The 18016-nt window shown below is 48.8% G+C and overlaps 1 protein-coding gene and 1 long non-coding RNA gene across 4 annotated transcripts in view; one reads left to right on the top strand and one right to left on the bottom strand.

The window, feature by feature from the left end:
- LOC115157619 (protein FAM111A-like) overlaps positions 1 to 18016 on the bottom strand; it is a 201385-nt gene that overhangs the window by 8282 nt on the left and 175087 nt on the right. The window lies entirely within an intron of this gene.
- LOC115157626 (uncharacterized) lies at positions 80 to 11808 on the top strand. Of its 2 annotated transcripts, none has more exons than XR_003868492.1 (4): positions 80 to 472; positions 9949 to 10054; positions 10196 to 10377; positions 11610 to 11808. It is a non-coding gene; the product is annotated as an uncharacterized LOC115157626 (long non-coding RNA). The 2 variants fall into 2 exon arrangements; XR_003868491.1 differs by lacking the exon at positions 80 to 472 and adding an exon at positions 6913 to 6930.

An 18016-nucleotide genomic window follows, 5' to 3' on the forward strand; every position in this document is an offset into this window, starting at 1 on the left:
ACATTAATACATTTGGTTAAACTATGGTTTACATGAATCAATCAACATGAATACATTTGGTTAAACTATGGTTTACATGAATCAACATTAATACATTTGGTTAAACTATGGTTTACATGAATCAATCAACATGAATACATTTGGTTAATCTATGGTTTACATGAATCAATCAACATGAATACATTTGGTTAAACTATGGTTTACATGAATCAACATTAATACATTTGGTTAATCTATGGTTTACATGAATCAATCAACATGAATACATTTCTTAACTCATAAAAAATTGTGTCATATGTGTTGGGATACCAAAGTTTAGAAATAGGCTACTTTTCCATTAAATGGAAATATCATGGCGATTTTAAAAGCAGTATTTATTTTTGTTTTTTTCTTCCAGTGACCGGCGCCTGCTTCTTTGTGTTTAGTGGTTCTCTAAAGGCAGGACACCTGGCCAAGACCAGCATCGTTGAAGGTACTCCAGTTCACCCACCTTGTTATTTTGGGAATGGGATGTACCCACCTGTTAGACTAGATTAGTGGTTTGGGTTTTTACAGGTATCACCTATTTACCCACTGTCCTCAGGGTTTAAATTACCCGTTGTTCCCCTGTAGACGGGGGGGGGGTGATATACCTGTTGTTCCCCTGTAGACAAGGGGGGTGTGATATACCCGTTGTTCCCCTGTAGACAGGGGGGTGATATACCCGTTGTTCCCCTGTAGATGGGGGGGGTGATATACCCGTTGTTCCCCTGTAGACGTGGGGGTGTGATATACCCGTTGTTCCCCTGTAGATGGGGGGGTGATATACCCGTTGTTCCCCTGTAGACGGGGGGTGATATACCCGTTGTTCCCCTGTAGGTGGGGGGTGATATACCCGTTGTTCCCCTGTAGACGGGGGGGGGGGTGTGATATACCCGTTGTTCCCCTGTAGATGGGGGGTGATATACCGTTGTTCCCCTGTAGACGGGGGGGTGATATACCCGTTGTTCCCCTGTAGACGGGGGGGTGTGATATACCCGTTGTTCCCCTGTAGACGGGGGGGTGATATACCCGTTGTTCCCCTGTAGACGGGGGGTTGATATACCCGTTGTTCCCCTGTAGACGGGGGGGTGTGATATACCCGTTGTTCCCCTGTAGACGGGGGGGTGATATACCCGTTGTTCCCCTGTAGACAGGGGGTGATATACCCGTTGTTCCCCTGTAGACGGGGGGTAATATACCCGTTGTTCCCCTGTAGGTGGGGGGTGATATACCCGTTGTTCCCCTGTAGACGGGGGGGGGGGGGTGTGATATACCCGTTGTTCCCCTGTAGACGGGGGGTGATATATCCGTTGTTCCCCTGTAGACGGGGGGGTGATATACCCGTTGTTCCCCTGTAGACGGGGGGTTGATATACCCGTTGTTCCCCTATAGACGGGGGGGGTGATATACCCGTTGTTCCCCTGTAGACGGGGGGTGTGATATACCCGTTGTTCCCCTGTAGACGGGGGGGGGTGATATATCCGTTGTTCCCCTGTAGATGGGGGGGGTGATATACCCGTTGTTCCCCTGTAGACGGGGGGGGTGTGATATACCCGTTGTTCCCCTGTAGACGGGGGGGTGATATACCCGTTGTTCCCCTGTAGACGGGGGGGTGATATACCCGTTGTTCCCCTGTAGATGGGGGGGGGGTGATATACCCGTTGTTCCCCTGTAGACGGGGGGGTGTGATATACCCGTTGTTCCCCTGTAGACGGGGGGGTGATATACCCGTTGTTCCCCTGTAGACGGGGGGTGATATACCCGTTGTTCCCCTGTAGACGGGGGGTGATATACCCGTTGTTCCCCTGTAGACGGGGGGGTGATATACCCGTTGTTCCCCTGTAGACGGGGGGGAGATATACCCGTTGTTCCCCTGTAGACGGGGGGTGTGATATACCCGTTGTTCCCCTGTAGACGGGGGGGGGTGATATACCCGTTGTTCCCCTGCAGACGGGGGGGTGATATACCCGTTGTTCCCCTGTAGACGGGGAGTGATATAACCGTTGTTCCCCTTTAGACGGGGGGTGATATACCCGTTGTTCCCCTGTAGACGGGGGGTGATATACCCGTTGTTCCCCTGTAGACGGGGGGGTGATATACCCGTTGTTCCCCTGTAGACGGGGGGGTGTGATATACCCGTTGTTCCCCTGTAGACGGGGGTGTGTGATATACCCGTTTTTCCCCTGTAGACGGGGGGTGTGATATACCCGTTGTTCCCCTGTAGACGGGGGGTGATATACCTGTTGTTCCCCTGTAGACGGGGGGTGATATACCCGTTGTTCCCCTGTAGACGGGGGGGTGATATACCCGTTGTTCCCCTGTAGACGGGGGGGTGTGATATACCCGTTGTTCCCCTGTAGACGGGGGGGTGATATACCTGTTCCCCTGTAGACGGGGGGGTGTAATATACCCGTTGTTCCCCTGTAGACGGGGGGTGTGATATACCCGTTGTTCCCCTGTAGACGGGGGGTGTGATATACCCGTTGTTCCCCTGTAGACGGGTGGTGTGATGTACCCGTTGTTCCCCTGTAGACGGGGGGGTGTGATATACCCGTTGTTCCCCTGTAGACGGGGGGTGATATACCCGTTGTTCCCCTGTAGACGGGGGGGTGATATACCCGTTGTTCCCCTGTAGACGGGGGGTGTGAAATACCCGTTGTTCCCCTGTAGACGGGGGTGTGATATACCCGTTGTTCCCCTGTAGACGGGGGTGTGATATACCCGTTGTTCCCCTGTAGACGGGGGTGTGATATACCCGTTGTTCCCCTGTAGACGGGGGGTGATATACCCGTTGTTCCCCTGTAGACGGGGGGGGGGGGGTGATATACCCGTTGTTCCCCTGTAGACGGGGGGAGGTGTGATATACCCGTTGTTCCCCTGTAGACGGGGGGATGTGATATACCCGTTGTTCCCCTGTAGACGGGGGGGTGTGATATACCCGTTGTTCCCCTGTAGACGGGGGTGTGATATACCCGTTGTTCCCCTGTAGACGGGGTGTAATATACCCGTTGTTCACCTGTAGACGGGGGGGAGGTGTGATATACCCGTTGTTCCCCTGTAGACGGGGGGGGTGATACACCCGTTGTTCCCCTGTAGACGGGGGGTGATATACCCGTTGTTCCCCTGTAGATGGGGGGTGATATACCTGTTCCCTTGTAGACGGGGGGGTGTAATATACCCGTTGTTCCCCTGTAGATGGGGGGTGGGATATACCCGTTGTTCCCCTGTAGATGGGGGGTGATATACCTGTTCCCCTGTAGACGGGGGGGTGTAATATACCCGTTATTCCCCTGTAGACGGGGGGTGATATACCCGTTGTTCCCCTGTAGACGGGGGGTGATATACCCGTTGTTCCCCTGTAGACGGGGGGGTGATATACCCGTTGTTCCCCTGTTGACGGGGGTGTGATATACCCGTTGTTCCCCTGTAGATGGGGGGGTGATATACCCGTTGTTCCCCTGTAGACGGGGGGTGATATACCCGTTGTTCCCCTGTAGACGGGGGGGGGTGATATACCAGTTGTTCCCCTGTAGATGGGGGGTGGGATATACCCGTTGTTCCCCTGTAGATGGGGGGTGATATACCTGTTCCCCTGTAGACGGGGGGGTGTAATATACCCGTTATTCCCCTGTAGACGGGGGGTGATATACCCGTTGTTCCCCTGTAGACGGGGGGGGGTGATATACCCGTTGTTCCACTGTAGACGGGGGTGTGATATACCCGTTGTTCCCCTGTAGATGGGGGGGTGATATACCCGTTGTTCCCCTGTAGACGGGCGGTGATATACCCGTTGTTCCCCTGTTGACGGGGGGGTGATATACCCGTTGTTCCCCTGTAGACGGGGGGGGTGATATACCCGTTGTTCCCCTGTAGACGGGGGGGGGTGATATACCCGTTGTTCCCCTGTAGACGGGGGGTGTGATGTACCCGTTGTTCCCCTGTAGACGGGGGGGTGATATACCCGTTGTTCCCCTGTAGACGGGGGGGGGGGTGATATACCCGTTGTTCCCCTGTAGACGGGGGGGGTGATATACCCGTTGTTCCCCTGTAGACGGGGAGTGATATAACCGTTGTTCCCCTTTAGACGGGGGGTGATATACCCGTTGTTCCCCTGTAGACGGGGGGTGATATACCCGTTGTTCCCCTGTAGACGGGGGGGGTGTGATATACCCGTTGTTCCCCTGTAGACGGGGGGTGATATACCCGTTGTTCCCCTGTAGACGGGGGGGTGTGATATACCCGTTGTTCCCCTGTAGACGGGGGGTGATATACCCGTTGTTCCCCTGTAGACGGGGGGGGTGATATACCCGTTGTTCCCCTGTAGACGGGGGTGTGATATACCCGTTGTTCCCCTGTAGACGGGGGTGTGATATACCCGTTGTTCCCCTTTAGACAGTGGGTGATATACCCGTTGTTCCCCTGTATTCGGGGGGAGGTGTGATATACCCGTTGTTCCCCTGTAGACGGGGGGGGGTGATATACCCGTTGTTCCCCTGTAGACGGGGGGTGATATACCCGTTGTTCCCCTGTAGATGGGGGGTGATATACCTGTTCCCCTGTAGACGGGGGGGTGTAATATACCCGTTATTCCCCTGTAGACGGGGGGTGATATACCCGTTGTTCCCCTGTAGACGGGGGGTGATATACCCGTTGTTCCCCTGTAGACGGGGGGGTGATATACCCGTTGTTCCCCTGTAGACGGGAGTGTGATATACCCGTTGTTCCCCTGTAGATGGGGGGGTGATATACCCGTTTTTCCCCTGTAGACCGGGGGTGTGATATACCCGTTGTTCCCCTGTAGACGGGGGGTGATATACCCGTTGTTCCCCTGTAGACGGGGGGTGATATACCCGTTGTTCCCCTGTAGACGGGGGGGTGATATACCCGTTGTTCCCCTGTAGACGGGGGGGTGATATACCTGTTGTTCCCCTGTAGACGGGGGGGTGATATACCCGTTGTTCCCCTGTAGACGGGGGGTGATATACCCGTTGTTCCCCTGTAGACGGGGGGGGTGTGATATACCCGTTGTTCCCCTGTAGATGGGGGGGTGATATACCCGTTGTTCCCCTGTAGACGGGGGGGGTGTGATATACCCGTTGTTCCCCTGTAGATGGGGGGGTGATATACCCGTTGTTCCCCTGTTGACGGGGGGTGTGATATACCCGTTGTTCCCCTGTAGATGGGGGGGTGATATACCCGTTGTTCCGTTGTAGACGGGGGGGGGTGATATACCCGTTGTTCCCCTGTAGACGGGGGGTTTGATATACCCGTTGTTCCCCTGTAGACGGGGTGTGATATACCCGTTGTTCCCCTGTAGACGGGGGGGTGTGATATACCCGTTGTTCCCCTGTAGACGGGGGGGTGATATACCTGTTGTTCCCCTGTAGACGGGGGGGTGATATACCCATTGTTCCCCTGTAGACGGGGGGGTGATATACCCGTTGTTCCCCTGTAGACGGGGGGGGTGATATACCCATTGTTCCCCTGTAGACGGGGGGGTGATATACCCGTTGTTCCCCTGTAGACGGGGGGGGTGATATACCCGTTGTTCCCTTTTAGACGGGGGGGGGGTGATATACCCATTGTTCCCCTGTAGACGGGGGGGTGATATACCCGTTGTTCCCTTGTAGACGGGGGGGTGATATACCCGTTGTTCCCCTGTAGACGGGGGGGATGATTTACCCGTTGTTCCCCTGTAGACGGGGGGGGGGGGTGATATACCGTTGTTCCCCTGTAGATGGGGGGTGATATACCCGTTGTTCCCCTGTAGACGGGGGGGTGTGATATACCCGTTGTTCCCCTGTAGATGGGGGGTGATATACCGTTGTTCCCCTGTAGACGGGGGTGTGATATACCCGTTGTTCCCCTGTAGACGGGGGGGTGTGATATACCCGTTGTTCCCCTGTAGACGGGGGGGTGTGATATACCCGTTGTTCCCCTGTAGACGGGGGGTGATATACCCGTTGTTCCCCTGTAGACGGGGGGGTGTGATATACCCGTTGTTCCCCTGTAGACGGGGGGGTGATATACCCGTTGTTCCCCTGTAGATGGGGGGTGATATACCCGTTGTTCCCCTGTAGACGGGGGGTGTGATATACCCGTTGTTCCCCTGTAGATGGGGGGTGATATACCCGTTGTTCCCCTGTAGATGGGGGGTGATATACCCGTTGTTCCCCTGTAGACGGGGGGTGATATACCCGTTGTTCCCCTGTAGATGGGGGGTGATATACCCGTTGTTCCCCTGTAGACGGGGGGGTGATATACCCGTTGTTCCCCTGTAGACGGGGGTGTGATATACCCGTTGTTCCCCTGTAGACGGGGGGTGATATACCCGTTGTTCCCCTGTAGATGGGGGGTGATATACCCGTTGTTCCCCTGTAGATGGGGGGTGATATACCCGTTGCCGTTGTTCCCCTGTAGACGGAGGGGGTGATATACCCGTTGTTCCCCTGTAGATGGGGGGTGATATACCCGTTGTTCCCCTGTAGACGGGGGGTGATATACCCGTTGTTCCCCTGTAGATGGGGGGTGATATACCCGTTGTTCCCCTGTAGACGGGGGGGTGATATACCCGTTGTTCCCCTGTAGACGGGGGTGTGATATACCCGTTGTTCCCCTGTAGACGGGGGGGTGATATACCCGTTGTTCCCCTGTAGATGGGGGGTGATATACCCGTTGTTCCCCTGTAGATGGGGGGTGATATACCCGTTGCCGTTGTTCCCCTGTAGACGGAGGGGGTGATATACCCGTTGTTCCCCTGTAGATGGGGGTGTGATATACCCGTTGTTCCCCTGTAGACGGGGGGGTGTGATATACCCGTTGTTCCCCTGTAGATGGGGGTGTGATATACCCGTTGTTCCCCTGTAGACGGGGGGTGATATACCCGTTGTTCCTCAACTTCAACAAGGGGTAAGGGGGAAGGGGAGAGAGAAAGGGAGGAAGTAGAGGCAGGGAGAGAGAGAGGGAGGAAGTGGAGGGAGAGGCAGGGAGAAGCGAGGAACACGTACACATACAGTGGATAGTTGACCTCAACTTCAATAAGGGGTGAGTGTTTTCTGAATTCCAAATCAACTCTAGCCTCTACACTCCTATATGATTAGATATCAACCCCTAGCCCCTATAGATCTGAGGGGATTGGTTAGATATCAACCCCTAGCCCCTACACTCCTATAGATCTGAGGGATTGGTTAGATATCAACCCCTAGCCCCTATAGATCTAAGGGGATTGGTTGGATATCAACCCCTAGCCCCTATAGATCTGAGGGGATTGGTTAGATACCAACACCTAGACCCTATAGAGCTGAGGGGATTGGTTAGATACCAACCCCTAGCCCCTATAGATCTGAGGGATTGGTTAGATATCAACCCCTAGCCCCTATAGATCTGAGGGGTTGGTTAGATATCAACCCTACACTCCTATAGATCTGAGGGGATTGGCTAGATATCAACCCCTAGCCCCTATAGATCTGAGGCTATTGGTTAGATACCAACCCCTAGCCCCTACACTCCTATAGATCTGAGGGTATTGGTTAGATATCAACCCCTAGCCCCTATAGATCTGAGGGGATTGGTTAGATATCAACCCCTAGCCCCTATAGATCTGAGGGGTTGGTTAGATATCAACCCCTAGCCCCTACACTCCTATAGATCTGAGGGGATTGGTTAGATATCAACCCCTAGCCCCTATAGATCTGAGGGGATTGGTTAGATACCAACCCCTAGCCCCTATAGATCTGAGTGATTGGTTAGATATCAACCCTACACTCCTATAGATCTGAGGGGATTGGTTAGATATCAACCCCTAGCCCCTATAGATCTGAGGGGATTGGTTAGATATCAACCCCTAGCCCCTATAGATCTGAGGGATTGGTTAGATATCAACCCCTAGCCCCTATCGATCTGAGGGGATTGGTTAGATATCAACCCCTAGCCCCTATAGATCTGAGGGATTGGTTAGATATCAACCCCTAGCCCCTATAGATCTGAGGGGATTGGTTAGATATCAACCCCTAGCCCCTATAGATCTGAGGGATTGGTTAGATATCAACCCCTAGCCCCTATAGATCTGAGGGGATTGGTTAGATACCAACCCCTAGCCCCTATAGATCTGAGGGGATTGGTTAGACATCAACCCCTAGCTCCTATAGATCTGAGGGGATTGGTTAGATATCAACCCCTAGCTCCTATAGATCTAAGGGGATTGGTTGGATATCAACCCCTAGCCCCTATAGATCTGAGGGGATTGGTTAGATACCAACACCTAGACCCTATAGAGCTGAGGGGATTGGTTAGATACCAACCCCTAGCCCCTATAGATCTGAGGGATTGGTTAGATATCAACCCCTAGCCCCTATAGATCTGAGGGGTTGGTTAGATATCAACCCTACACTCCTATAGATCTGAGGGGATTGGCTAGATATCAACCCCTAGCCCCTATAGATCTGAGGCTATTGGTTAGATACCAACCCCTAGCCCCTACACTCCTATAGATCTGAGGGTATTGGTTAGATATCAACCCCTAGCCCCTATAGATCTGAGGGGATTGGTTAGATATCAACCCCTAGCCCCTATAGATCTGAGGGGTTGGTTAGATATCAACCCCTAGCCCCTACACTCCTATAGATCTTAGGGGATTGGTTAGATATCAACCCCTAGCCCCTATAGATCTGAGGGGATTGGTTAGATACCAACCCCTAGCCCCTATAGATCTGAGTGATTGGTTAGATATCAACCCTACACTCCTATAGATCTGAGGGGATTGGTTAGATATCAACCCCTAGCCCCTATAGATCTGAGGGGATTGGTTAGATATCAACCCCTAGCCCCTATAGATCTGAGGGATTGGTTAGATATCAACCCCTAGCCCCTATCGATCTGAGGGGATTGGTTAGATATCAACCCCTAGCCCCTATAGATCTGAGGGATTGGTTAGATATCAACCCCTAGCCCCTATAGATCTGAGGGGATTGGTTAGATATCAACCCCTAGCCCCTATAGATCTGAGGGATTGGTTAGATATCAACCCCTAGCCCCTATAGATCTGAGGGGATTGGTTAGATACCAACCCCTAGCCCCTATAGATCTGAGGGGATTGGTTAGACATCAACCCCTAGCTCCTATAGATCTGAGGGGATTGGTTAGATATCAACCCCTAGCTCCTATAGATCTGAGGGGATTGGTTAGATACCAACCCCTAGCCCCTATAGATCTGAGGGGATTGGTTAGACATCAACCCCTAGATCCAATAGATCTGAGGGGATTGGTTAGATATCAACCCCTAGCCCCTATAGATCTGAGGGGATTGGTTAGATATCAACCCTTAGCCCCTACACTCCTATAGATCTGAGGGGATTGGTTAGATATCAACACCTAGCCCCTATAGATCTGAGGGATTGGTTAGATATCAACCCCTAGCCCCTATAGATCTGAGGGTATTGGTTAGATATCAACCCCTAGCCCTTATAGATCTGAGGGGATTGGTTAGATACCAACCCCTAGGTCCTATAGAGCTGAGGGGATTGGTTAGATACCAACCCCTAGCCCCTATAGATCTGAGGGATTGGTTAGATATCAACCCCTAGCCCCTATAGATCTGAGGGGATTGGTTAGATATCAACCCCTAGCCCCTATAGATCTGAGGGATTGGTTAGATATCAACCCCTAGCCCCTATAGATCTGAGGGGATTGGTTAGATATAAGCCATTTAGTAATAGCTTAATCTTGCCTTCTGATTGGGTGGGTGACAAGGTAATGTTGCCATATTTCTTCCATTGATCCAATCCTGTCTCAATCAACAGGAGTGGCTTGAGGTTAGGGATCGATTTGGATGTAAAAAAAATAAAGTACTCTCTGTCTTTCTTGCGTCCTTCTATGACTGACAGTAAATGTTTTAACTAAATCTCCACCCCGTTCTTCTGTCCCCCACAGAGTGATCAGTCCTATCGATGGGAAGTCTATGGAGTCCATCACTAGTGTGAAGATCTTCCAAGGGTCAGAGTTCAAGGCCAACGGGAAGGTCATCCGCTGGACAGAGGTATGTGTGACGTGTTGTCGTCCTCCCTTACCCTTCTCAGAGGTGTGTACTCGTTCACTCCCCTTCATGGATTTAAAAGGAATGGATTGGTGTTAGAAATATTGATGTCTAATTTCCCTCTCTCTCTCTCTCTCTCTCCAGGTGTTCTACCTCCAGAGTGATGACCAGGCTCAGCCCAATGGTCTGAGTGACCTGCTGATCACAGCCGTTTGACGGAGAACGTGGCGAGGGCGTTCTGTGTGGCGCTGTGCCCGCACCTGAAACTGTTGAAGGAGGATGGCATGGCCAAACTGAGCCTTCGGGTCACCCTCGACTCAGAGCAGGTACATGGGGGGGTTTAATATATTTTCATCAAAGGTACAATCCAGAGTCCCTACAAATGTACAATCCAGAGTCCCTACCAAGGTACAATCCAGAGTCCCTGCAAAGGAACAATCCAGAGTCCCTGCAAAGGAACAATCCAGAGTCCCTGCAAAGGAACAATCCAGAGTCCCTGCAAAGGTACAATCCAGAGTCCCTGCAAAGGTACAATCCAGAGTCCCTGCAAAGGTACAATCCAGAGTCCCTGCAAAGGAACAATCCAGAGTCCCTGCAAAGGAACAATCCAGAGTCCCTGCAAAGGTACAATCCAGAGTCCCTGCAAAGGAACAATCCAGAGTCCCTGCAAAGGAACAATCCAGAGTCCCTGCAAAGGTACAATCCAGAGTCCCTACAAAGGTACAATGCAGAGTCCCTGCAAAGGAACAATCCAGAGTCCCTGCAAAGGAACAATCCAGAGTCCCTGCAAAGGAACAATCCAGAGTCCCTGCAAAGGAACAATGCAGAGTCCCTGCAAAGGAACAACCCAGAGTCCCTACAAAGGAACAACCCAGAGCAAGGGTTAAACACAATTGACATGATTTCTGCCAATCAGGGCAGCCAGAGCATCTGTTAACTGTCTTCTAAATCAGGGTAAGAAACAACAAGCTGTTTGTGATGACTTGGTTCCGGACTAGGTGACAGAGTAATATAACTGTGTTCTACAGTAACCTGTGTGTGTGTGCGTGCGCCCAGGATAGTTTGATGGACATTTTAAACTTGTGCTTTTTCAATAACAAATGTCTTGTCTTCTATTCATGTGCTGTTCTAATAACCAATTTCTGTGTTCATGCAAGTGACCGATTTGAATGAATCCTCACTTATCAGTATCTGCAATTTTGGCAGTACGCCCAGACCTTGTTTTGAGAACGAAAGATATCTCAATTTCAAGGTCTCAGCTTGGGAGAGAAGAAGCCTCGTGAGGTATTGGTCGGTCACATGAATGAAACAAACGTTAATTAATTATGAATTGATGAATAAGCTAAATCATGCAAATACGACTTGTCTGTATATAAGGGAACTAACGGGACTGTCCCATTAGAGCTCCTGACAGACGTGCATTAAGTTTGTTGGAACCTATCCAGCGCGCTGACGATTAACAATGATTCATTTAAGATTGACTTCAAGTGTCCCTAGTGGTAATTTCCACGACAATAGATTGATCAATAATAACTACCTGTCTCTGTCCTGTTCCTAGGTGGGTTACCTGGCGGGCAGTAATGGCCAGCCTCTCCTCCCCCATTACCTGAGCGACCTGGACAGTACCCTGATCCCTGTCATCCACAGCGGGGCATGTCAACTCAGTGAGGGCCCTGTCATCATGGAGCTGGTTTTCTACATCCTGGAGATTATCTTCTAGGAGACGGATGCAACGGACCCCCCCCCCCCCCCTCACGTTCTCTTGGTTCTCCCTTTCTCTCCGCCACCACCTCTTTTTTTTTCTTTTTTTTTACCCTCCCGTTCTGCCTTGCCTCCCATCCCTTCAGAGAGGGGCTGAAAACTGAGCAGCGCGGCTAGCTAATGTTGCTATCCCTTCACAAGACGGACAGCTAGCTCTGCTGGTTAGCTACCAGCTAGCTAATGTTGCTATCCCTTCACCAGACGGACAGCTAGCTCTGCTGGCTAGCTACCAGCTAGCTAATAATGCTATCCCTTCACCAGACGGACAGCTAGCTCTGCTGGCTAGCTACCAGCTAGCTAATGTTGCTATCCCTTCACAAGACGGACAGCTAGCTCTGCTGGCAAGCTACCAGCTAGCTAATGTTGCTATCCCTTCACCAGACGGACAGCTAGCTCTGCTGGTTAGCTACCAGCTAGCTAATGTTGCTATCCCTTCACCAGACGGACATCTAGCTCTGCTGGTTAGCTACCAGCTAGCTAATGTTGCTATCCCTTCACAAGACCGACAGTTAGCGCTGCTGGTTAGCTACCAGCTAGCTAGCATCCCTCCACTCCACCTATGCACCATCTCTTCTCTGTCCTTTGACCAGATCACATGATCCAGGAAGTCTGAGTAGCATTCCAGTTCCACTGTGGTAGCTAGAGGACAAAGCAGAAGCACTGCACTCTGGGGAAATGTCTTCTCTGAAGGCCTTGTTGTAGCATGGGTGCTCTGAGGACCTAACGGAGAGGTGTCCAGAGCTCTGCCTGATGAAACAGCGCTTCCATCTCCGTTTTTCCGTTTGCTTACGGTGTGCACTAGTGAATACACCCTTTTGACTTTTTTTTCCCCCCCTTGGTGTTACTTCAGGTGTGCAATACCCAAAGGTGCAATTGTTTTGTTTTCTTTATGGTAACATTTTGTTATTCAATTAAACAGACTTCTACCGGAACTCGTACTGCATGTATACAGAAACCAACTAAACAAGCTCGCAATGGTGACGACAGCAAACCAACTACTCTGCAGACAATATTCTGCTGTCGTGTGGATTGAGTCAACACAAAAACATCCATTAAATCAGTCCTGAACGTGGCTGGATTTTCAGAAAATCCTGTTTTTTTTTCATTTTAACATTTTGAACATCAATCAAAAAAAAAAAATATGAAAAGCCAAAACCTTTGTACGTCTTATTTTTCTTTACTGTACACCGCAAATGTCTAAACCAGTCAATTATACTGTCGTATAATAAAAATGTATAGAAAAGTTTAAAAGCATCTGTCCTCCCCCCCCCCAAATACACATTCAAGGATATCACACTAGAACCTATAAAGCTATAAAGCTTAAAGTCTCTCTTTAGTATTTTTTTTCTTTATTTATTTCACCTTTATTTAACCAGGTAGGCAAGTTGAGAACAAGTCCTTTATTTAACCAGGTAGGCTAGTTGAGAACAAGTTCTCATTTACAATTGTGACCTGGCCAAGATAAAGCAAAGCAGTTCGACAACATATAACAACACAGAGTTACACATGGAGTAAAACAAACATACAGTCAATAATACAGTACAAAATTAAGTCTATATACAATGTGAGCAAATGAGGTGAGATAAGGGAGGTAAAGGCAAAAAAGTTCATGGTGGCGAAGTAAATACAATATAGCAAGTAAAACACTGGAATGGTAGATTTGTAGTGGAAGAAAGTGCAAAGTAGAAATAGAAATAATGGGGTGCAAAGGAGCTAAATAAATAAATAAATACAGTAGGGGAAGAGGTAGTTGTTTGGGCTAAATTATAGATGGGCTATGTACAGGTGCAGTATAAATGGACCAATATACCAAAAGCAACATATTGGAGCGGCGGAGCGAAAGTTTGTGTTTTGATGAGAAACATTAAGTTAAAAAGGAGATTTTGGGGGAAATATTACTGCATTGATTTCAGGTAATCAGTTGACTACATTCTGATAGTAGCGACATAATCAATGTCCTAGATGTTCTCTCTATATAATATCGAGGTACAGTGCATTCGGAAAGTATTCAGACCCCCCTTGACTTTTTCAACATTTTGTTTTAAGTTACAGCCTTATTCTAGAATGGATTAAATAAAACATTTCCCTCATCCATCTACACACAATATCCCATAAGGACAAAGTGAAAACAGGTCTTTTAGAATTTTTTGCAAATGTATTAAAAATAAAAAAAACGGACTCCTTCTTTACACAAGTATTCAGACCCTTTGCTATGAGACTTGAAATGTAGCTTTTTCTATAAATTGATTGGAGTCCACCTGTGGTAAATTCAATTGATTGGACATGATTTGGAAAGGCACACACCTGTCTATATAAGGTCCCACAGTTGCCAGTGCATGTCAGAGTAAAAACCAAGCCATGAGGTTGAAGGAATTGTCCGTAGAGCTCTGGGATATTGGATTGTGTCGAGGCACAGATCTGGGGAAGGAAACCAAAAAATGTCTGCAGCATTGAAGGTCCCCAAGAACACAGTGGCCTACATCAGGATGAGCCTGCAGGAAGGGTACCACATGAGGGAGGAGGATGTCTTCCCTGTAACACACAGCGTTGAGATTGCCTGCAATGACAACAAGCTCAGTCCGATGATGCTGTGACACACCACCCCAGACCATGACGGACCCTCCACCTCCAAATCGATCCCGCTCCAGAGTACAGGCCTCGGTGTAACGCTCATTCCTTCGGCGATGAACGCAAATCCGACCATCACCCCTGAAGAGCACTTTTTGCCAGTCCTGTCTGGTCCAGCGACGGTGGGTTTGTGCCCCTAGGCGACGTTGTTGCCGGTGATGTCTGGTGAGGACCTGCCTTACAACAGGCCTACAAGCCCTCAGTCCAGCCTCTCTCAGCCTATTGTGGACAGTCTGAGCACTGATGGAGGGATTGTGCGTTCCTGGTGTAACTCGGGCAGTTGTTGCTATCCTGTACCTGTCCCGCAGGTGTGATGTTCGGATGTACCGATCCTGTGTAGGTGTTGTTACACGTGGTCTGCCACTGCGAGGACGATCAGCTGTCCGTCCTGTCTCCCTGTAGCGCTGTCTTAGGCGTCTCACAGTACGGACAATGCAATTTATTGCCCTGGCTACATCTGCAGTCCTCATGCCTCCTTGCAGCATGCCTAAGGCACGTTCACGCAGATGAGCAGGGACCCTGGGCATCTTTCTTTTGGTGTTTTTCAGAGTCCGTAGAAAGGCCTCTTTAGTGTCCTAAGTTTTCATAACTGTGACCTTAATTGCCTACCGTCTAAGCTGTTAGTGTCTTAACGACCGTTCCACAGGTGCATGTTCATTAATTGTTTATGATTCATTGAACAAGCATGGGAAACATTGTTTAAACCCTTTACAATTTACAAGATCTGCGAAGTTAATTCGTAAAAATCCATTTGTCTTTGAAAGACAGGGTCCTGAAAAGGGGACGTTTCTTTTTTTGCTGTTTATATGAAAGTATACACTACCAGTCAAGTTTGGACAAACTTCATTCAAGGGTTTTTCTTTATTTTTACTATTTTCTACATTGTAGAATAATAGTGAAGACATCAAAACTATGAAATAACACAAATGGAATCATGTAGTAACCAAAAAAGTCTTAAACAAATCAAAATATATTTCATATTTAGCCACCCTTTGCCTTGATGACAGCTCTGCACACTCTTGGTATTCTATCAACCAGCTTCACCTGGAATGCTTTTTGCTTGTGGAGGCCAGGTCATCTGATGCAGCGCTCAATCACTCTCCTTCTTGGTCAAATAGCCCTTACGCAGCCTGGAGGTGTGTTTTTGGTCATTGTCCTGTGGAAAAATAAATTATCGTCCCACTAAGCGCAAACCAGATGGGATGGTGTATCGCTGCAGAATGCTGTGGTAGCCATGCTGGTTAAGTGTGCCTTTAAATTCTAAATAAATCACTGACAGTGTCACCAGCAATGCACCATCACACCTCCTCCTCCATGCTTCATGGTGAGAACCACACATGCGGAGATAATTCGTTCACCTACTCCGCGTCTCACAAAGACAGTGGTTGGAACCAACAACAAAAGAATCTGACCAAAGGACAGATTTCCACTGGTCTGATGTCCATTGCTCGTGTTTCTTGGCCCAGGCAAGTTCCTTTTTCTTATTGGTGTCCTTTTAGTAGTGGTTTCTTTGCAGCAACTTGACCGTCTCAGAACATGTTGCTATGTGTCTGTTACTTGAACTCTGAAGCATTTATTTGGGCTGGTAACTCCAATGAACTTATCCTCTGCAGCACAGGTAACTCTGGGTCTTCCTTTCCTGTGGCGGTCCTCATGAGAGCAAGTTTCATCATATCACTTGATGGTTTTTGCGACTGCCCTTGAAGAAACTTGAATGGTCCATATTGATGAGACTGCCGTTTTCAGCTTGCTTTTTTGAGCTGTTCTGGCCATAATATGGACTTGGTATTTTACCAAATAGAGCTATCTTCTGTATACCACACCTACCTTGTCACAACACAACTGATTGGCTCAAATGCATTAAGAAGGAAAGAAATTCCACAAATTAACTTTTAACAAGGGATACCTGTTAATTGAACTGCATTCCAGGTGACTACCCCACGAAGCTGGTTGAGAGAATGCCAAGAGGGTGCAAAGCTGTCATCAAGGCAAAGGGTGGCTACTTTGAAGAATCTCAAAAATAAAATATATGGAGACTGTTTAGTGCCAAAAATACGGGGTTAAAGACATGTCAAATGTTTCCTGATCTTTCTCATCTCTCACAAATACAGTAGGACAAACACTTCAGAACAAACTTCTTTTAGATGTATTTTCTTGATACTTCAAGCGGTCTTAATTCTAAATCAAATTGCAAAATGATCCTTGGTATGACCTTCTTAAAACAATTCCATATAGCTTAGTGGAACCCCCCCCCCCCAACCGGCTTAAACTTATGGGTTAGGGTGGTTGGGAAACAGTGCTGTAGCGCACTAACTCACCGTACTGGGGTAGGGGAAGTCAAACTTGGTATTCAGGTAGTTGGTAGACTGGAGCCGGAGTGGCCCCTTGGAGGACCGGAACCGGAGAGGCCACTTGGACGGCCGAGGAGGCCCCTTGGAGAGCCGGGGCGGTACCTTTTGAGGGGCCAAAGCGCCCACTTGGAGGGCCAGAGGAGGAGTTGCCCCATGGAGGAGCGGCCGGACCCTTGGAGGGCCGGGCCGAAGCAAGGAGACGGAGGATCGTCCCCGCTCCTCCTCGCGCTAGATCCTCCAAGGGGCAGCTAAATTGGTATGGAATTTTCATAATTGCCTTACAATGTTTGGGAATTACATATAGTAAGAATTTATCAAAACGTGAAAATTACCACATCTGAGTGCTCACTTGTCAGATTTTTTTTTAAGTGTGTTGGGTTGCGTCAATTCGAATCTGGTATTAGGACAAAAGTAATCAGCACAAAATAACTTCTGATAACTTTGTACTTTAATTAAAGCAATGATATGTAAATGGTAAATATGATGTTCACTGAAACACCACGCAGGGCACACAGAGAACTGAGTGTCACATCCTTTGTTCTTTCTTAAATACTCTGACAGAGATAGTTCCCGCTCACTGCTGGCCTGTCGGAGGATGAGCATGGTTTGAACTTACTCATCTTATCGTTGGCAGGCTGGTCCCAACCTCGTGACGCACTTCCTATTGACAACAGGCTCAGTTCCTGTTATTGTATTTCAGTATCGTGTAGTTTCTCATGTGACTCTAGTTTGTGTAACAGCCTTCTTCATGCCTCAACAGGTTTATCCCCTAATTAGCTCAGCAGTTAGTCACATACACAGTCCCTTAGGACATAATATTCACACAAGCATGTAGCTTAACAAAACAATAGAACATATTGATACATGTGCTGATGTAAAAAGATGATTATACCTTACAAGTGTCATATTCTTCCTGGGGGTGTATATTAGCAGATTTTTAATAATAAGATTTCATATTGCTAAAATGCAGCTAGTTCCACTTTTAAACAGCCCTAACCAGAGGTCTGGGTAAATAAAGCCTGAGGATGAAGGACATTAGCTAGCAGGCAGTAGGCTACTGGTGAGTTGGCTGCTAGTCAGGTACAGGTCATGTGAGCAGTTACCAGGTGTTCAGCCTGGCTGCGTTCCAGCTGTTAAATACAACCTACATCATTTAATTCCAGCTCAAGGAACACCAAAAGAGAGTTGAAGATTTTGTGATTTAAAAAATATATATATATAAATA

Source organism: Salmo trutta, chromosome 21 (assembly GCF_901001165.1).
Source record: "Salmo trutta chromosome 21, fSalTru1.1, whole genome shotgun sequence".
NCBI lineage: Eukaryota > Metazoa > Chordata > Actinopteri > Salmoniformes > Salmonidae > Salmo > Salmo trutta.